Raw genomic sequence first — 22,332 nt, 5'->3', positions numbered from 1 at the left:
ATTAAAATAATAAGGCTGCTCTTGACATTCGAGGTGCTTTATTACACAAATTTTAGAGCTGGTTTCAGATTTACGGTGGGGAAAACATGAAAGAAGGTCCGCCCTGGGAGGCAGATGTTCCTGAAACTGCCAATAATTTAAAGGTTCAAGGAGAGTGCAAGTCAACTCAGGTTGCTCTCCCAAACATTTAGTCAGGAGATGTCAAGTAACAAGGAAGGAGCTGTAAGTTGCAAAAACAGACTGAAAATACAATTTTTTAAAATTAGATCATAGGATGTTCCATGTTGCAATCCAGTTTTGGAGTCTGAGCAATATTTCTAAACCAGCCGCAAACTGAATTTGAATTGTTTTAGCTCGTTGAAACATAAGTTTCTAACTCTCACGTGTTTACTCTTTCTATTCTTTAGCATATCTGGCAAAGCCCAGAAATCAACCCAGCTACATTAGTATAGTAAGTTTATGGATGCCACAAAAGTTGGTGGTGTTATGGACAGCAACAGAAGTTGCCCAAGGCTACTGCAGGAGATAGACCAGATGGAAAGTTGGGCAGAATACTGTCAGATGAAATTTAACCTCAAAAGTAAAAGGGAGTGCATTATTTGCCAGTCAGATAGTGACAGACACATATTGCAAATGGTACAACATTAGTGATTTTGGTAAACAAAGGGACCTTGGAGTCCAAGTACATTTCTCTCTGAAAGTGAAAGAAGCATATACTTCATAGGTTGAGGCATAAAATATAAAGGTCAGGCGTTGGAGCATTGAGTCCAGTTCTGCTTACCACACTATTTGAAGGATGTGGTTGCACTGCAGATTGCAGAGGAGGTTTGTCATGTTGTTGTCTGGATTGGACAGTTTAGTTTTGCAGAGAGTTTGGATAGGCTGGGATTGTTTTCCATGAAGTGAAGGAGGCAGAGGAATTTGATCAGTTGCAAGAAGCATATACTGCATATGGCAGAAAGTCAGAATCTTATCCTATGGTAGGTGTATCAAAAACAAATTGATTATATTTGAGGTTCTTCAGCACTCTAAAGCAGGTAATTAGTTCTTTGATTAATTCTCCATTTGTCCTGTCTGGCAGTAGAAGTGAGTAGACAGTGACAAGTGCAACTCCATCCCTTCCTATTTCAAACTGCAACAAACTTCTTATTAGATCTGTACATGAGAATTGACCTCGTATCTGAAACATATGTGGACATCAGCTGCTTCCACAGGGACCTTGTAGTTAAGGCCTCATGTATTTAAAACCCAAGGCCCCATTCGGGATTGCCTCAGCCCCAAGAAACAAGCAGTTTTTTTACCCTTGAAACCTGCGCTTTGATCCTTCTCTTTAAAATTGCTTTGGGACTTACCTCAAGCCAGATCTTTAATATAAAATTGTTTTGAACACCCAAAAGACAAGATTCTTCATTTCAATTTTTTTTAAGTTTTTTCTTTTCGCCATACTGATTTCAAAACAATTAAGCCAAAGTGATACTGAATTATCAAGACTGATATGCTAACAATATCATAATGTTAAAAGATCTTGTAGTAAGTATTTCCAATTTATGGAGAATGAAAGTGAAACCCTTCTTTCCTCTTACCAACATTTAACATTTATTTAGTATGTCTTTCTGCACAGGAACATCATAACCAAGCAAGAAAGAGCAGCAGTGGGCCAAACTGCCCATTGTACACAAAAATCACATCAATGTAAAGTTGGCCACTTTACATCAAATCTTTATTTTTGTCCCAATCTCAAAAATTCTTGATCACTGACTCTATTGATTCAAAAACTTTTCAGCCTTGAGTAAACTCAGTGACTGACCATCCACACGCATGGGATGAAAATACATAAGATTCCCAATGGTCTGAGAAATAAATTTCTTATTTCAGACTAAAATGGAAAATCTCTTTCTTTTGGATTAGGGCATCCGTATGGAAGGAGCATCATTACATCTACCTTGTCATTTGCACATTGGTGACAAGTAGATGTTGTAAGAACAGTCAGAACCTTCAGAAACTTCAGAACCCTGTGCACACACTCAAGTGAATTAAATCGATAAACAGCACTACATCTTAAGTAGTAAGCTCTACAACTTAAGTAGTTCAAGCAATATAGTTTCTTTATTATAGAGAAATTCACACATCTACCCATGCACAAACATAAATATAAGCTCAAAAATCTGTATATTTTATGAGTTCTTGACAGAAAGCAATTGGCCCAAGTTCTAAATATGAAGCTGCCTGTACCATCACCACTTCACAGAGTAGAACAGTTGAACATAAGAGTATAAAATGTACGTTATTGGGCCCCTGTCGATTTGTCAGGAAGGAAACAGTAAGCAGAGCAGTTATCCTCCTGCAGACATCTATCAGCCGTCCTATTCCTTTATAAAGGGCAGCCAGTGGTTTCATGGACAATCCAGACTCTTCAACAGTCCTGTCAAACACAGATAACAAATCCATTTGTTACTAGGAACCATTTCCAAATTTATTTGTAATTACAAAAGTGGTAACATCTGTTTCTCAGCAAATAGCAGCATTTGTCTCGTGGATCAACTTGAAATGGAACACTTATTATTTCTAACTTCCCACTCTCTCCAGTAAAATTGAATGAGAGTTCAATAAAAATTAAGACAAGAGACTATCACTCTCCAAGGTAGGCCAATACAATGTGTCCTTTTGGCACACTAGAGGGAGAAGCCTCTGAGAATGCAAACCATGAGGCAGAAGTGTGCACATTTAAACGTGACTAGTTTTGCATGTGCACTTTAACCTATTAAACATTTACACTGTATTGCTTGCATTTAATATTTGGACAGCGGGAGGAGCCAGTATAATTGGTGGTCCTTAGCAAACAACATGCAACCTCCCTGTTTTAACTGACAATCACAAGAACAGGTGTACAATTCTGAAATTAGTGATGTGTTCCTATGTATTTAAAGTTCTGTGTAAATAATTAGAATCTTACCTCTTCTCTAAACACAAGTCAGCCACCAGTGTTTAGTTTGCCCAAAAGCTGCCAGCAAGGTTTAAAGAGCAAGTGTTAAGATGATTAATAATGCTTACATCCAAAGATATCTTACAGCTTATGCTCTGAAGAAGGGTCCCAGCACAAAATGTTGGCTGTTTGTTCATTTTCATGGCTGTTGCCTGACCTGCTGAGTTCCTTCTGCAGTTTACACACGTTGCTTTGGATTTCCAGCATCTGCAGAATCTCTCATGTTTATATCCAAAGGCAGTTTTAATGAAAGATGTTATGATATCAGCTCATTGCCATCTTAACACTAATTTGAGCCAAGTTCTTGGTGGTAGGTCTGTATAGACTGAAAACAGATACAAATCCCACCTATTTAGCTCCCTTAAAGTGATTTAGTTTTATTCATGTTAAACTTAGGGAATAGCATAAAAGCCTCAACAAAACTTGCAATTAAATTGTTTATCATATCGCATTATTTTAAATAGAGACTATTGCAGTATAGGAAAGTTTTTGAATCTTTTATTTTAAACCTTTATAATTTCAAGATCACTGCTTTATTAAACAGATCAAAAATTGCATTAGAACCACAGAAGAGGAATAGTTCATAGACTGTTCAGAATCCTGATAGCAGAGGGAGGAAAGCTGATTATAAAACATTGAGTGTGCATCTTTAGGCTCTTGTACTTCCTCCCTGATGAGAATAATGAGAAGGCATGTCCTGGGTGATTATGGTGCTTAATGCCTTTTAAAGATATCCTCGGTGGTAGGGGGAGAGGGGAGGGACTTGTCCCATGTTTTGAGACTACAACCCACAGCAGCCTGTAACAATCATTGGCATTGGAACCTCCATGCAACCAATCAGAATGATCTCCATAGTACACCAGTAGAAACTTACTAGAATCTTCCATTACTTATCAAATCTCCTCACACTCTTAATGAAGTAGAGCTGCTGGTGTGCCTTCTTCATGATTGTAACAATATATTGGGCCCAGGGCAGATCTTCTGAGATGTTGAAGCCCAGGAACTTGAAGCTGCTCACCCTTTCCACTCCGGACCCCTCAATAAGAGCTGGTGTGTGTTCTTCAGAGTTCCCCTTCCTGAACTTCACAATCAATTTCTTGGTCTTACAGTTGCTGAATCAACCAGTCAATTTTCTAACCAAAACACACAAAATGCTGGCAGAACTCAGCAGCTCAGGGTATGGAAATGAACAAGCAGTTGACATTTCAGGCTGACGCCCTTCTTCAGGGTTGAAACAGAAGGGAAAAACACCAGAATAAAAAGGTGGGGGAGAGGAAGGACACTAGCTAGAAGGTGATAGGTGAAGCCAGGTGGGTGGAAAGGTAAAGGACTGGAGAAGAAGGAATCTGATAGGAGAGGAGAGTGCACTATAGGAGAAAGGGAAGGAGGAGGGGACCCGAGGGAAGTGATAGGCAGCTGAGAGGAGGTAAAAGGCCAGAGTGGGAAATAGAAGAAGAGGGGAAAAGGAGGGAAATTTTTTTTACCGGAAGAAAAAGTCAATATTCGTGCGATCAGGCTGAAGTCTACCCAGATGGAATATAAGGTTTTGGCCTCAGCTTGGCACAAGAGGAGGCCATGGACAACATGTCTGAACAGGAATGGGAATCGGAAAATGTTTGGCTTTCAGTAGATGAAGCAGAGGTGCTCAGTAATTTCCCCCAGTTTCCGAAGGGTCTCACCAATGTGGAGGATGCCACATCAGGAGCACTGGACACAATAGATGACCCTGGCAGATTCACAAGTGAAGTATTGCCTCACCTGGAAGAGCTGCTTGGGGCCGTGAATGGAGGTGAGAGAGTGGGTGAACGGGCAGGGGTAGTATTCCTGCTGCTTGCAGGAATTAGTGTCAGGAGGCAGAGTAGCTGGAAGAGACGAATAGACAGTGAAATCACAGTGGGAGTGATCCCTGCGGAAAGCAGTGGGGGTGCTGTGGGAAAGGTAAAGATATATTTGGTGGTAGAATCTCTTTGGAGATTGCAGAAATTACAAAGGGTGATGTGTTCTATGCAGAGGCCAAACGGGTGTTAGGTAAGGAAAAAGGGAACTCTCACTGTTTAGGTGGCAAGAAGATGGGGGAAGGGTGTTTGGGAAATGGAGGAGATGCAGGTAAGGGCAGTATCAATAGCGGTGGAAGGGAAATCCTGTTCTTTGAAGAAGGACACCTCTGATGTCCTGGAAAGGAAGCCTGCATCCTGGGAACAGTTACAGTGGAAGCAAAGAAACTGAGAAAAGGGAATAGCATTTTTACTGGAGACAGGGTGGGAAGAACTATAGTCAAGAAAATCATAGTAACCAGTAGTTTTATAAAAGATGTTGGTTAACAGTTTGTCTCCAGAGATGGAGACAGAGAGATTGAGAAAAGTGAGGGCGATGTCAGAAGTAGACCAAGAGAATTTAAGGATAGAGTGGAAGATAGAGGCAAAGTTGATGAAATTGACGTGCTAAGCATGGGTGCATGAAGCAGTACCAATGCAGTCATCCATGTAGTGGAGGAAGAGTTGAGAAGTATTACCGGGGAAGGCTTCAAACATAAACTGTTCTATTTAGCCAAGAAGGAGGCAGGCATAACTGGAGCTTATGTGGGTGCCCATGACTACCCTTCGAGTCTGGAGAATGTGGGAGGAGCAAAAGAAAAAATTGTTTCCTCCAATTCAATGAGCCAACACCCTCCTATTAGGAACTTTATAAATGTTTTATTGAATCCTATACAAATAACCATAGTGGTTAATATCAATTCTAATATAATAATATTATATAAACCATAATAACCATATTTGAGTCAGTAACTCCATAATATTGAATCAGCTTTGTAACTGATCAACTACCTTTCATAAATCTATCATGACTCATTCTGATTAGGTGGAAGCATTCACTCACTCTAACCTTAATTACAGGGTCTAATAATTTTCCCATGACAGATGTTAACTATTAGGACTAGAAGCCAGTGATTGACTCCTCAGTTTTCTTAAATGGCATCGTGTATATAATTTCTCAGTCTAAGGGAACTGGTTCCTTAACTGAGAAAACTTCAATAGTTGAAAGTGATGGTCTTTCCTTCATTCAAATCCTTGAATGGAAGAATTAATTTTCAATCTTTTTTTATTGATTTAAAAAAATAAGGATAAATACAAATCAGAGGAGAGGTTATATCAAATACATATTTCAATAAAAGTACAAACAAAGAAAGGAATATACACTGTCAAAATCATGTATAATATAATATTGAGCTAATATATAAAAGGAACCACAACTCCTCTTAACAATTCATAAAAAAAGACTCAAAATTTCTATTATTGAGAAGGGAAAAAAAACACTAAACTGAATGGAAGAATTCAAAGCCTGAGGATTTGTCACACTTTAATATCATTTTTTCCATTAATTTTTTCATAAATTAAGTAAAGTTAAAATTTAAGTTTATCTACAGTAATTTCAGTGGTTTTCACCTCCTAATCCAACATTAAATAATCCTTGGGTTGTATTGACATTCAGTCCTTCTTCTTTATGTAATCTGTAGTGCAACGTCACCATTCAATTTATCCACAAAGTCATTATTTTCATTTACAATACTACCATTGTCAGCTTTCAATTGACCCTAATATATCTTTCAGTTATATAATTGTTGAAAAATGTGTTTATTGAAATGTCATTTACAAGTTTTCTTTCATATTCTCTGTAACTCATTGTTATATATTTTGTAATCTTGTGTTTTTTTGTTTCTAAGTTGGCAAGACCTGGTTTTACATCTTTATATGCATTTCTTTTTAGTTTTATGTTGTTCTTTATTCTATAGCCATCAGTGGCTCTGATTATTTTTCACTAATTGAGTTCTTGCTCCACAGGGGTATAACTGGTTCTGTATCACATTAAATTTTCCTTTTTTAACACCTTTCATTGTCCAGTTTTTTTGTCAATAAACAGATTTACCCTGTTTATTCTGGATGTTGAAGTCAGCTTTTGCTGGAACCTTCAGAAGATTTATTTCAAATGGCATAAAGTTGATAACACTCCAGAGGAAAAATGGCATTTTGAGTAAATTAAGACAGAATGGAAAAGTTTGCAAACATTCCTCCCAAATTTCCCAAATTAAGTGCAGGAAGAATTGTGACAGAAGAAAGTTAAAACACCCAATTACATCATTGTACTAATAATCACACTAATTTATCTCTATTAGGCAGAAATTATATCATTCGTGATTCCTTGACACCTGTAAAACAAACTGCATAATCCAGAATAATGCTGATCAGAAAGATGACTAATGACAATCGTGTTCAGAATAAGGTCTGGAATTTTTGTGGAAATGATATTAACCCCAAAACATTGGAACTTCTAACTGTAGAACCATTCAAAGCAAAGGCAAAATGGAAAGAATCATGTAAATTGATGGCCAAATGCAATAGTTGCAGCAAATAAATAACCCAACTGAATGAGTAAATAATTTTAAAATGAAGCAAATATTAAAACAAAGTTACATTTATTTACTCTATTTCAAGAAACCAGAAAAGAAGCAGAAAATTAGAGAAGTAATTAGCAGTAATTACTACTAAGCATGTTGTTTGAGAATTGTAACTGTCATTCTAAAGGGTTTAGCCAAAGGATAAAATAGGAAGGTATTTGCCTTGAATGTTTCTTATTTAATTTTTTCGTTTTCTTTATAATGCAGAATTATAACATTTTAATTTACCAAGTGCATGTTTATTTGTTTTAAACCATTATGAATATTGGCTAGTCCTCTTGTAATTTTATTAATGTCTTGAACTGTTTGACTCATTCACAAGAAACATAAGAAATAGGAGCAGGAGTAGGTCATCTGGCCCATCGAGCCTGCTCCGCCATTCAATAAGATCATGGCTGATCTGGCCATGGACTCATCTCCACCTGCCTGCCTTTTCCCCATAACCCTTAATTCCCCTACTATGTAAAAATCTATCCAATCTTGTCTTAAATATATTTCCAGAGGTAGCCTCCACTGCTTCATTGGGCAGACAAGATACATGATCTGTACAATCTGTTCAAGAATCACCTGTAATATCAGTCCAATTTGCAATGAGAACCTTATCTGCTATTTAATCCCAGTGCCAGAAAGTATAAAGCGACCAACACAAAAATATAGCCTCAAAAGAATGAAGAGAAGATGGTGCATGGTTAAATAGTGAAATTGTCTTATAGCAGCATTGGACAAGCAATTAAGCTTTTAGTACCATTGATCTGGAGTGATAGGAATGAGAAACAAGAGGTAAAACAGCCTTCTAGTTGCACTTTGGATGGCTTAGAATCTAAGAATATATGAAAATAGGTGTGGGAATAGGCCTCTCAGCCCCTTAAGCTTGTCCCACCAACCCATATGATCATGGCTGTTCTGCCCCATGTGTCACCACCTCTTCTACACCAGTTCCTCATTGCTCTCAATTCCTAGACCTTAAGAAAAATATCTACTTCCTCCTTAAATACCCCCAATACTTTCCTCCACAACCCTCTCATGGAGTGACGTCCATCAATTCACCATTCTCTTCCAAAAGGAATGGAATTTTTTGGCTTCTATTTCTTTGAAGAATTCTTCTTCAGTACTTTATAATATTAGAATAAAATTGTGCTGTTCCAAAATAACACGTGTATCTTTCAGAGACAGAAATATAAAATATGGCATATTTTCTTGCAATTAATAAACATTTAAGTTTAATAGTGAAACATTTAATAGCTTATAGCCTGGAGCAGAGCGCACAGGACCATATGGAACGTTGGGACAGACTTGAGGGGTTGAGTTGCCTATTCATGCTCCTATGTCACTCAAAAATGAACAGTGCAACAATTCATATCTTGACTGAGGATACAGAGTCACATTTGGGAAATAGATCTTGCCAAGATTAACCATTGCCCAGAATCCATATGTCGAACCAGCTAGCTCAAGAAAGCCACTATAATGATGCAGTATTCAGACGTAAGATTCTATACTTTTCCACATTTGAGTCAAGTAAGCCCTTCATTCTTTTTCATTAGTGCTTTCCAGAGCTGGCTTTCACCTTCAGGTAATGCCTAACTAGTCAACGTCATGTAACCTTTGTGAGCATATATGATAATATATAAGCTATGGTGTGAACTTAATTGACATAAACATGAATGAAAAACACAATGTTCCCCTTTTTGTTTGTCTCCCAGCTTTCTGCTGAAGAGTAAAACTGATCTGTCTTTTTCAAAACTTCCGTGTAACTCAATAGTTCACATGGTGAAAGAGAGTGATACTTAAAGTGCTGCATCAACAGACAAGAATATCTCAGCAAGCAGTTCCTTCTAAAGGTCACAGCAGGAAAAGAATAAAATATCAATAACAGTAGTCAAACCCATTCTCCTTTGTCAGTGTTATTTGTCTACATGGTTCCAGCCCAAGGGCATTTTAAATAATTATTCAAAAATTTGCAGCCGATAGAGAGCCCCCAAACTTAATGCTGACCTCCAAAGAAAGTTTTTGTTCCCAAAATAATTTTACACCCTGTAGCCTGCTTCTTCCATCTTAGAGTAATTCTGTATACTGTAATGGCCATCTGTGTTGTAATAAACCTGAGTTTGAGCCTGAATAGGCTCACTCACAAAGCAATGATAAAAACATTAACTATTGACTACACCACAGTTCCTGACTGAGCTACCTGCCAAAGCTAAAAGAAAGCTGTGAATGTTCTTGACTCCCAATGTATTCAAAAACCATCCAAGCAATTACATTTTAACTTCTTAAATTAAATAACTATGAAGGCTAAAACATTCAAATAATTTCAAAATAACTAACTGTAAACTTAGTTTCACAAAGCCGTTCCTCTCCGCTGAAATAAAAGGAGAACCTGTCCCTGCAGATTGTTTGAATGAAATTCCTGCTGTAAGTGGTGGGACATTTGGGTTCTTTTGCAGAACTCCACAAGGCTTTCAGCAATGGAATACACTTGGAAAATAAACATGAGCAGTTGCCCACAACTTCTGGACTTCAGCATTCACAGAGAAATCCCAAAGATGCTGATAGTTATGTAGAGGAAATGTTGGCAGTTACCCAGAGAAGTGCAGACATTTCCCTGCACAATCACGACCATTAACTTTCTACATTAATGAAAATCATGCGGGGTATAGGACCCACAGTCAATCCTCCCGCCCCCAATTCTGACTGCCGAGGGAAGTTAAAATCTATTTCAATAAGTCTTCTCAGACTATAAGGTAAATGCTTATCTTTGTTTCTTAGGCAGAGTATCACCCGAGCATGGCCCAAAGAATTGAACATCAGGTAAGAAGCATTGCACATTGCTGACACTTAAATGAATTGGCCATAATACCATATGACATAGGAGAAGAATTAGGGCATTTGGCCCATCGAGTCAGCTCTGTCATTCCATCATGGATGATTTATTATCCCTCTCAACCCCATTCTTCTGCCTTCTCCCTATAACCTTGCTAACCTAGAACCTATTAACCAATGACATGGTCTCCACAGCCACCTGTGGCAATGAATTCCACAAATTCACCACCCTTTGGGTCAAGAAATTCCTCCTTATCGCTGTAACAAAATCCAATTTCCCTCGGGATCAGTGAAGTATGTCTGTCTGTCTGTCTGTAAAGGAACATCCTTGTTTCCTGAAGCTGTGAATTGAAGGATCTAATGTGATCTGCCTGAGCAATAATCAGCAGCCAATTCATCAAAATTGCAATTTTCACATACTTCCACATCTTCTATTGTCAAATCTATTTCTTCTCACAACTAATTCAGACCTTAACTTCTCAGAAAGAGCTGAGAATATTCACTTAATGAACCACAAACATATTTCTTAACCCTTGCCTGCTGCTGTTGAAATACATAGAACAATGCACTATAGCCACAAGTTTATGACAGCGCCATGTTAGAGTCATAAAGGCATACTGTTCAGAAACAAAACTTTCACCCTAATTACTTCTTACCAACCTAGTGCCCATCCACACCAGTCCTGTTGGTCCACACTTGGCCTGCATCCTAAACATGTCCTATCCACATGTACGATCCAAATTGTCTTTTTAAAGTTGTTAGTATACCCTTCTCAACCATTCCCTTGGGCAGCTCATTCCATAACATCTTCTGAGAAAAATGTTTGCCCCTCAAGCTCCAATTAAAATTTCCCCCACCCATTCTTGATTCCCCAACTCCCCACTGAGTGTGTTCACCCATCTGTGCCTCTCCTGATTTTATATACCTCTATAAGATCACCTCAGTCTCATTCACTCCAAGGTAAGAAGTGCAATAAGGATGAATTCCTGATCTCAGTCCAGCTCATTGTGGTTCTTACACTCTATTTATCTACCTGCACGGCATTTTACGTGTAACTAATTGTAACATTACATTCTATATTCTGTTTTTATTTTTTTCTTTGTATTATTTGTGGTTGGAATTTCTGTATGGATAGCTTGCAAAATAAAGTTTTTCACTGTATGCCCATCCAATACTGAACCAATTATCAATTAGCAGTCGGTCTATCTTTTCCAAACATGTTTATTCAGTTACATATGAATAGCTTGTTTCCCTGCCTTCTACATTATTTCTACAGGTGCTCAAATTTCTGTACTTTTTTTTTTACAAATAGTCTTATTACAAACAATAACTTTGACCTGAGTCTCTTTAGAGCTATCAAAATAAGTGTCTCCTTTTTTTCTTAATATCAAAACATTAAATAGACCAGCAAAATCAGTAGCTTTTAACTTGGAAGAGGCAGCTCTGGTGAGATAATAGGCAAAAGAGAAGCTAGATTTGATAAGTTTTCAAGAGAAACTGATGTATGGTCATGATCACTATTTCATGCCATGTTAATAGCAGCATGTTCTGGTAGCAATCTTCCTTAGCACCACCACTAAAACCAAGAAAGTTGAGCGACAAGAAAGCTGGTAAAGCCAACTTCTTTGTCTAATTTCCAATTTGTTACATTCTGGAAGTTAATGATACTGAAACATGCGGGATATGCACTATGGATATGAGTTCATTTGTAAAAGGGCAGATCATATCTCAACCAATTGGACTGAAATTTTTACCTTTTTGATGAAGGTAAAGCAGTGAATGTTTTATACAGGTGTTTGATATGGTCCCTCAAAATAGTCGTAGAGGAGTGATTTTGTAACAGGAGATCTGTAACCAGTATTGTTCCACAAAAATCAATACCGTTATAATATATGTTAAGGATTTGGATGAAAATGTAAGTGACTTGATTGGTAAGTTTGCAATGACACAAAAATTATTGGAACTGTGAATAATGAGGAAGATTGTGAAAGAATACAGCAGAATACAAATCATTTGGGAATTTGGGTAGACAAGTGACATGGGGAGTTTAATCTGGGCAGGTGTGAACTGTTGCATCTTGTGAAGTCAATGCAAGAAGAAGGAATAAAATAAATTGCAGGACATAGGACCATTGATACTTAATGTGCATGTCCATCACTAATGTGGTAACACATGTGGAATTGAAAGTAAAGAATGTATATGCCATGCCTGTCTTCATCAGTTTAAGTTGTTGAGTACGAAAGGTGGATAGTCTGTAAGGGAGTCGTTTACTCTGGAGTGTCAGATTGAAGGCATAGACAGAGTAGAGAGACTGAGTCTTTTTTCCCCTACAGAGTGGAAATGTCAAAAATAAGAGGGCACAAGTTTAAGGTAAGAGAGTTAATGCTTAAAGGAAATTTGTGAGGCAGTTTTTTTTTCCTCTACGGAGTGACAGAGGCCAGGAACACTCTGCAGACATGATATCAACTTTTAGAGACAGATGCACGAACAAGCAGGAAAAGAGGAATACAGACCATGTGCAGACAGATGGATTTTGTTTAACTTGGAATAAGGATTGCTGCAGTCATAGTGGGCCAAAGGGCCTGTATGCTCTATGCTCAGAGTAATTATTTCATTTTTGTTTAAATTTCAGTCTTATTCAATAAAGTCAAAAATGTCATTTTAAATGAGAAGTATCATGTGGATTCCATCTGGCTTCACAAGTCACCCTGAAATGAGTTACTAAGGTACACCGCATGCTCCCAAATGAATGGAACATTGATATATCAGTACTGGTACTTACAGTGAGAGATTATCTCAATGTATTTGTTCCATGAATTTGAGGAGGAGTTGATAGCTCACTAATGCCTTGCATCATATTTTAACAAGAGACGTCTGAGTTTATATAGCTTTGAAAAATTAAGCAACAACATAGCACTAATATAGACTCAAATCTACAGTGTCTTAGTTCACATTTCAATAGATATCACCAGCAGCAGACAAGACTTGAGGAATATATGTGTCCTTTATTAAATGAAAATGTTCTTTGAAATATTATTTGTAAATCTGAACCAAACTATTTCCCAAAATAAAGAAGCAAGCTTCGAAGAAAAAGAAGAGTATTTATGCATGATGGCTATTCTTTTCTAATATCTTGGTAAATCGGTTTATTAATGTCACGTGTGCTGAGATACAGTCAAAAATTTGTCTTGCATAGTTAAGTACATTATAACAATGGATTAAAATAGTACAAGATAAAATAATATTGGAGTGCAGAATAAATTAACACACACAAAATGCAGGAAGAACTTGGCAGGGCAAGCAGCATCCATAGAAATGAGTAAACAGTCGTCGTTTCAGGCCAAGACCCTTCATCAAGGCTGACCAGTCCTGATGAAAGGTCTCACCCAGAAACTTTGACTGCTTATTCATTTCCATAGATGGTGCCTGACCTGCTGAGTTCCTCCAACATTTTGTGTGCATTGCTTTGGATTTCCAACAGCTACAGATTTTCTCATGTTTGTGCAGAATAAAGTGTTGGTTACAGAGAAAGCGGCGTGCAATTAGACATTTATTTATTCATAGCAAAAAAACAACAAACAATTACTCAAATAAATGAATAACAAGCAATCAGCAGAAAAAAGGAAAATAATAAGTAAACCATGATTTGAAAAGATCTTGAAATTATTTATTAAGCTGTTAAAATACATTCAAAAACAGACAATGGAATAAAATAGGACTGTGAAAGATCACAATACCTTTACTGTGCAGCTATCTTGTATTGTCATGCAGGGGTTTTCAGAATTCAAGTTACAGGAGTTTCACATTACAGTCTTGAAACTAGAAGTGATTGTATCGACAGTGGACTGGACAGTGATGCTCCATTATGGAATTGTAATAAATTATTACAGCCACTTAAGCTAATCTGTAAAATTATTATTGAGGCACAGGACTGCTAATATTAACAAGCCTTAAAAACTATCAGTTTGGAAAGGTGATTAAGACTCATACAAAGTCAACGCTTTCGAACCAGGGAATTGCTGCATGTTCTGCACTGTTCATTTTATGATGATCGCTGAGCTAGTTGGTGGTTGGTTTGTGGTGTAATTGTTTCCAACTTGATTGGATTGTGTGGCTGTTGATAATATAGAACTACATTCCTGAGACCATACATACTCTGATTGTGTAAGGTCATCATTGCTTTCTTCCTTTGTTTCACCAGCATGATTTAGTTCACTGACCACTTCCATTCTATGTACAAATTTACCCATATGGAGAGGAAGGATGCTTATGTGAGAAAGCTGTTCTTGGACTACAGTCCTGCATTCAATACCTTAGCTCCATCCAGGCTCGACAAGAAGCTCAGAGATCTCGGCTTTGACCCTACCTTGTGCAGCTGGATCCTGGACTTCCTGTCAGATTGCCAGCAGGTTGTAGGGGTGGGCTCCCTCACTTCCAACCCTCTGACTCTCAATACAGGAGCCCCTCAGGGCTGCGTACTGAGTCCCCTCCTTTACTTCCTGTATGCCCATGACTGTATTGCCACCCACAGCTCTAATCTGGTAATTAAGTGTGATGACAACACTACATTGATTGGCCTTTTCTCAAAAAATATTTAGGTGGCCTACAGGGAAGAAGTCCCTCAGACACAGTGATGTCAAGAAAACAACCTCTCCCTCAATGTCGCAAAAACAAAGGATTTGGTTGTGGAATGGAAATAGGCTAAACCCTATTGACATCTATGGATCTGGGTTAAGAGGGTAAACAGCTTTAAGTTCTTTGGCATCTACTTCACCGAGGACTTCACATGGTCTGTACACACCAGCGGTGTGGTGAAAAGGGCACCATAGCGCCTCTTTCACCTCAGATGGTTGAGGAAATTTGGCATGGCCCCAAACCCTAAGAAATTTCTATAGGGGCACAATTGAGAGCATCCTGACTGGCTGCATCACTGCCTGGTATGGGAACTGTACCTCCCTTAATCGCAGGACTCTGCAGAGAGTGATGCAGACAGCCCAGCATATCTGTAGTTGTGAACTTCCCATGATTCAGGACATTTACAAAGACAGGCGTGTGAAAAGGGCCCATAGGATAATTGGGGACCCAAGTCATCCCAACCACAATCTATTCCAGCTGCTACCATCCAGGAAACGTTACCACAGTGTAAAAGCCAAGACCAACAGCCTCTGGGACAGCTTCTTTCACTCAGCCATCAGACTGATAAACTCACGCTGCTTTGAGTATATTACATTGACTGTTCTATTTATTATAAATTATTATAAATTACGATGATTACACTTTGCACATTGAGATGGAGGCGTAACGTAAAGATTTTTACTCTTTGTGTATGTGAAGGATGTAAGAAATAAAGTCAATTTGATTCAATGAAAAACGATGAGCATTTCCTGATGACTCTGATGATGAGTACAGAGACACTACATATTCTGGTGTTTAATCACAATGGTTTATGATCTATATAAATTACCAGCATGTTAAAGCCAACAGGAAACTTGCTGAGTTTATTGATGACAGTAAATGACAGTAGCACATAGGGCTAATTATTTACAGATGTATTTAGATCCACTGTGAGATTGAACAGTCAAATGAGAAGTTCAAATTAATGTTTGAATGCAAAGCCGAAATCATGACATATATAAAAAAAAAGAAATTACATTTGCGATTTTCCAGTCTAATGGAATATTCCCCAAATAAAGGAAATATTGGGGAATTAAACACAACACCACCTATAACATTAGTGTCTTCTTTAACAAACCGGGAATAACATACAGTACTCATGGATTTATAAATCCACAGCTCCAATAAATTGCTCAGTACCACTATCTTGATTATTATAAATTTTTTGCATTCCAATTCATGATTTACAGCTTTGCTGGGATGTTATATTTTCTGTAGTGAACAGCCTGACTACTATCTATGATCATCGCTTTCTCTTGCCCACACTACAAGAGAGTATGTGGATCCCGGATCAACCTCTACAGCCATCTGAGGACCCACCAATAGCTAATCCCTTAGGAGAATGTCCTACTCAACTCAAGCGATCACACTACCACCAGATCTTCTGTGGTGAAGCCTGACGCAAAATACTTGTTTAGTTCACTTGTCAACACACACAAAATACTGGGGGGACTCAACAGGTCAGGCGGTATATATGGAGGGGAATGAATAGTCACTGTTTCAGACCGAGACCCTTCATCAGGATTGGAAAGGAAAAGGGCAGAAGGCAGGAGTGGGGTGAAGAGCTCAAGTTGGCAGGTGATAGGTGAATCCGGGTGATGGGGAAAGGTGGGAGGGTGGAGAGGAATGAAACGTGAATGATATGAGAAGCTGGGAGTTAAAGGTGGAAGGGGCAAAGGGCTGGAGGAGGCAAATAAGAAATTTGATAGAAGAGAACAGTGGACATTGGAATATAGGGAAGGACGTGGGGATTCAGAGAGAGGAAGGTGAAAGTGTTGGGCAGGTTGTTAGGTTGAGGGAGGGGAAAGAGAAGGGGTAAAGGGGCCAGAGGAATAAGGGAAAACAAGGGATGGGAAACAGAAATTAGGAAAATCCTAGTTCCTCCAGTCTGTGTCTGGTCACAATTTGGCAGCAGAGGAAACCATTGACAGACATGCCGGTGTGGAAATAGGAAGTGGAATTAATATGGCTGACCATGGATAGACCCTGGTTGTTGTGGGGAACAGAGCAAAGATGCTTGGCAACATGAAGCTATAGCTGTATCAGGTCTCACTGATGTAAAGGAGGTTCACCAAGAGCACTGGATGTAATAAATTACACCCATGGAGATGCATGTGAAATACCGCCTGATATGGAAGGACTGTTTAGGGCCCTGAATGGCGAGAGGGAGGAGGTGTAACACTTAACACAGTTGCAGAGATAATTGCCCCTTCTCTTTCCTCTATCCTGCCCTCATATCATCTGCCATCATCTTTTCCTTCATCAGGTTCCACACTTTCTTCCCTTTATTCCATGGTCTATTATCCTCTCCTATCAGATTTCTTCTTCTTCCATCCTTTGCCTCTTCCAACTCCCAACATCTCACGTCACTTTCTGTTAGCCTCCTTCCCTACCTCCTGCTTCCCCTTCTCACCTGAATTTACCTACCACATGTCAGCTAGTGTTTTCCCCCCTCCCCTCCACCCACTCTTTTATTCTCACTTCTATGTTTCCAGTCCTGATGAAGGGTTTTGGCCTGGAACATTGACTGTTCATTTCCCTCAATTGATGCCACTTGACCTGCTGGGATCCTCCAGCATTTTGTGTGAGTTGCCTGGATTTCCAGCATCTGCAGCATCTCTTGTGTCTCTGTAATTGATCCGCCAGCTCCTTGCTAACCATTGTTAATTACTCAAAATCACTTCCTGTGTTCACAGTTCTTATTTTTTATATTTATTTCTGGATAGCAGTATCTTATACTAAAAATTTTCATTCATTATTAATCTTCTAGCCATTCATTGTTTTCAATTATATTCTGTCCAATCAGTTTTGGCATGCTGATGACGTTTTCCATCACTTTCATCAATGACAACATCAGGTGGCACTTACAGTAGCCAGTGAATATACCAGTCTGTTTGGGTTGTGCTAGTGTTGAGAATGTAGAATTATAGGAGGAAAGAGCATCTAGGCTTTTTAACCATGAAACACAGGAGTGTGAGGAAAGAGTTAAGAAGGATAAAATTATGAGGAGAAAAAGATGAGCTGAATTGGAAGGATGTAGTTCCCTAAGTAGAGAATTCCATATAGAAACATAGACTTTAAATGATTATTGTGATGTTAATTATAGAATCTGAGGGGATTTGTTGAGAATATGGAGAGAATTTTAAAAATGCAATCCTTGCGAGATGGGAGTAAATGCATTGGTTTAGATTTGTTGGACCAAAAGGCTCATTTCTATGCTCTACAACTCTGTGGTTCTATGACTTCAGGAAATGCTCACTCAAAGATTCAAAAAGTGGTGAGGTCTGGAACTATCTAAAGTGATGATGGAGGCAGAAAAACTCATTACATTTTTAAAGTTCCTCAATTATCATTTCAAGAGTCATCACTTGTAGGGCTACAGAGGAAGACCTGGAAAGTAGGATTACCAATGTCCATTCAGTCAATGTGGGCCCAACAAGGTGAATACACACCTGTGTCATATATTTCTATGATTCTATGAACTTTTAGAATATCCGTTACAATTTTTACAAATCTGTTTACAAATTATGAAAGAAAAATGAGTTCAACAATATTAGCTATGCTTGGCCTAGTTCCTAGATGGTGAAAGTCCTTACTTATCAAAAAGACAGAAGTTCTGTTCAATCTGACATATTCGCCCAGAAATTATACAATTTAGGTCAAAACTGATGTAATACATTAGCTTTTCTGGAGCTGGAAATGTGATAGTGTTGGGCATGTGGAAGAAATTTTACTTTTTCATTAACCCATACCGACGCAAAATACAAAAATAAATGCAATCTAATGTCTCTATGGCCAATGAGATTGCTTGTTAGTTCAGAGCAAAGTCGCAATATTAACAGGTAATCTCTCCAATCCTTTGAGCACTGATTTTTATGAAGTCCAGATTTCTCACCCTCATGCGTACCAAACCTTACTTTGCCCAGAGGTTCACTTTCAGGTTTCAACTCTGTATTTTGTAGTGGATTTAGCAAAGCTTACCTTCAGATAACTTTTTGATCTCTTGCTGAGGAGTTTGGCAGTGAATGTGGGATTAAAAGGCATAGAAACAACAATTCTGAGAAACTATCATGCCACACAACTGACTGCGCATTTAGTGCTGGGAAGCAAGAGGTTTTCATGAGATGTATAATCAGATAAGTCATCAAAAATTTAAAAGAAAAGACCAAATGTTGAGGAGATACAAGTTCCTCACAATAACATAAACATTGGAACAACCAACAAGATGAGAAAACAGATGTTCCTTCCTTGCTGCCCAAAACTGAAACTAACATTACAGGTTCTTCCCCTTTCCTGAAGAAAACCTTTCAAGCGTATATATTTTCTCCCTATTGGATCTTGCATCTGTCTCCCAGCTGGAGTTTAGAAAGATTCGAAGTTGTATGTATTTTCTCATTCACTGGCAGAGCTGTTCAGTCACTTGATTTGAGTTACAGGTCATTGTACAAAAGCTGAATTGCTGAATTTAACTTAGTGAAGTGTCAGCACCCTCTCTAGCCTCTCATAAGCTCACCATGTCTAGAGATTTGTTACATGATACAAATAAATCTAATACATATGAAAAAATAACCATCTTTTAGTTATTCATGACAGAGGATGTTAATTATACAATAAGATGGACCTTATTTTTGAAAACTTGCAACAGCAGAATTAAGTATTTGAATGGCTTGAATTTACCATATGGCAGTCACATTGTACAATTATGTTCATTTCGGGTGAGTGCTGGCAATTATGACATCATTTTTGGAACTGTTTCTAGACTTTAGTTTACATTATAGGTCTTTATGCAAACCACTTATTTTGTTGTTTAAAAAGGGTCTTCAACTTACAGCATATGTTTCAGTTACAACTGATACTTACGTGGGAGCATGGTGTACACCAAACTGAAGTAATTTTATTGAAAGCAACCACAGATGTGGTCGATTATAGACTTCTGCATTGTGCTGGAGTACTTTATGGAAAGTGTTCAGAGAAACAGTGTAATTTTCTTTGTTTCCACAAAGTACAACTTTTGGTGAAGTAAGTCATGTTAAACAAGCAAAGTACAGATTTTTCAGTAATAACACACATGAGTGTGTAAAGTCTTCTGAGTCCTACTCCACTTCAAGCTATTGATTCTTAGCTAGAGCTCAATCGAGGGAAAATATATTTGATCATGCTGCACATCTTCTGATACTGTAGCAATAAACAATCTGTGAATGTCCAAAACAAGAGGAAAACAAAAGATCTTGGCGGAAAAAAGCTAAAATTGAAGAAAGTGAAATGAGATTTAATTTCATTACTAGACAAAAAGGAAATTCAAAGGGCAAACATAAAATCAGATATATACAAGATTACAAAGATCAAAAAAAGTTCAAGACTTCATCCCATTTTAAGTTGGATACAGAGTGCTCCGGGACAGATAGTGTCATATATCTATGATAAATTAAACTCCCAGAAAGATATGACCACATCAGTAATGAAAGCCTGGGATAGGGACTTATCTGAATTGGGACAAGACTTAGACTGGGATGCGATTTGGGATAATGCTGCCAGTTCTTCGAAAAACCCAAATCATCAGTATATACACTTGAAATTTTGTCACAGAGTATATTTAACACCGAGAATTAGACATCAAATGGGACTGTTCCTGACCCATATTGCTCATTTTGCCCCCACGGAACCGTTGGCTCTTTTATACATGTTATATGGGAATGTCCGGGGTGTTTTGGCTTGTGGGGGAAGGTTATCAGTACTCTTACAGAACTAACGGTGGTACTATTCCAATGGACCCCACTGTACATCTTCTAAATGATAACTCCCACCTTTCCCTTACGGTAAAAGCACGCAAAGTCTGGCTGGCCAGCCTGAGTGCAGCTAAGAAGATTGTAGTCTAGCATTGGAAACCTCCTCATGATATTTCAAGTACTCACTGGCTTCAGAGCCTTTTGGACATTTCTTACCTGGAATTATCATCAGCAAGAGTAAATGATGCATGACCAAACACAATCTTAATGTGGACAAATTTGATATCTAACTTAAAAGATCTTCTTTTAAAATAGGAATGCTCTATCCGTGTATACACTACTATTCAGTTGGTTGGTGGAGGGGAGAAGGATGGGGGGAGGGGTGGAGAAGGGGTGGGGATGAGGATGAGGGGTGGAAAGGGGGTGGGGATGAGGATGAGGGGTGGAAAGTGGGGTGGGGATCAGGATAAAGGGTGGAGGGGAGATGGTGATGGTTGGGGGATGGCTGGGTTAAACAATCAAAATGTAATCGGCAACTGGTTGTATTGAATGTAATTTGTTGGTGTTGCAAAAAAATAGTGATTTTAAAAAAAGTTCAAGACTTGAGTTTAGTTGGCAATAAAGTTGAGAAGTTCTGTATATTCTCAAAAACAATTAAGTTTTTACATTTTTCCCAGTGCCCTCAACCATCAGGCTCTTGAACCAGAGACAGTAACTTCAATCAACTTCACTCGCCCCATCACTGAACTCTTCTCACAATCTATGGACTCACTTTCGAAGACTCTTTATCTCATGTTTCCAATATTTATAGCTTTTTTTAGTTTTCTTTTTGTATTTGCACAGCTCATTGTCTTTTGCACATTGGTTGCTTGTTTGTCTTGTTGGGTGCAGTCCGTTGTGGGTCCTATCATGTTTCTTGTATTTACTGTGCATGCCTGCAAGAAAATGAATCTCAGGTTTGAATATGGTGACATATATGTACTTTGATAATAAATATACTTTGAACTTCAGTGTTGTTTAATCAGATGAATCATCTGCAGCTCAACATCAGTAAGACAAAGGAGATGGTGATGGACTAAGAAGACTAAGCCTGCACTGCTCACTGTTACTTTAAGGCCATAGGACATAGGAGCAGAATTAGGCCCTGTTGTTGCCAGTACAATCTTTTATGCAATGGTGTGCTGGGGCAATGGCATCTAATATTTGTATATCAGTGCATTTGTAATGCTACTGTAACACTAACTTCCTTTGGGATCAATAAAGTATCTATCTATCTCTATCAAAGCCCTATTGTAGGAATAGGTGATTAAAGAAAGCTGATGGAAAATGCTTACAATTGTGGTCTTGGAAGATCTGGTGGATTTAGAGGCACAAATACATTTTCTTGTTTTCTTCTGGGCTAAATAGAATTAACTAAAGCTCCAGAAAAGTCTGCTATTGCATTTGCTTTCCGAGATGAGTTTTCAGCATACAACAAAAATGCATAATGGTTATTCTTGAATTAAAGCAGCACTACAGCTACATTCCACCATTTTATATTGGTTCAAAAATTCAGCATTAAGTACAAAACATAAAGCTTCATTTATTCCATCTTATACCTATCAAACTTTCTCAGAGTACTAATGCTTGAAACTACGCAACATTTACTCGGCTCTGCACTGAACTGAGGCTAAGACTGT

At 38.3% G+C, this 22,332-nt stretch overlaps 1 long non-coding RNA gene across 5 annotated transcripts in view; it reads right to left on the bottom strand.

Annotated features, from left to right (window-relative positions):
• Positions 1–1,754: 1,754 nt before the first annotated feature.
• Positions 1,755–22,332, bottom strand: part of LOC132401868 (uncharacterized) — a 77,748-nt gene continuing 57,170 nt past the window's right edge. For 3 of the 5 annotated variants that reach the window (XR_009514731.1, XR_009514733.1, XR_009514730.1), the window contains one exon: positions 13,660–21,588. This is a non-coding gene — a long non-coding RNA (uncharacterized LOC132401868). Of the gene's footprint in view, positions 2,423–13,659; positions 21,589–22,332 lie in introns of those variants that run through there. The other 2 variants (XR_009514734.1, XR_009514732.1) reach the window with 2 other exon arrangements.

Source organism: Hypanus sabinus, chromosome 11 (assembly GCF_030144855.1).
Source record: "Hypanus sabinus isolate sHypSab1 chromosome 11, sHypSab1.hap1, whole genome shotgun sequence".
NCBI lineage: Eukaryota > Metazoa > Chordata > Chondrichthyes > Myliobatiformes > Dasyatidae > Hypanus > Hypanus sabinus.
This window is presented reverse-complemented; position numbering and strand designations above follow the sequence as displayed.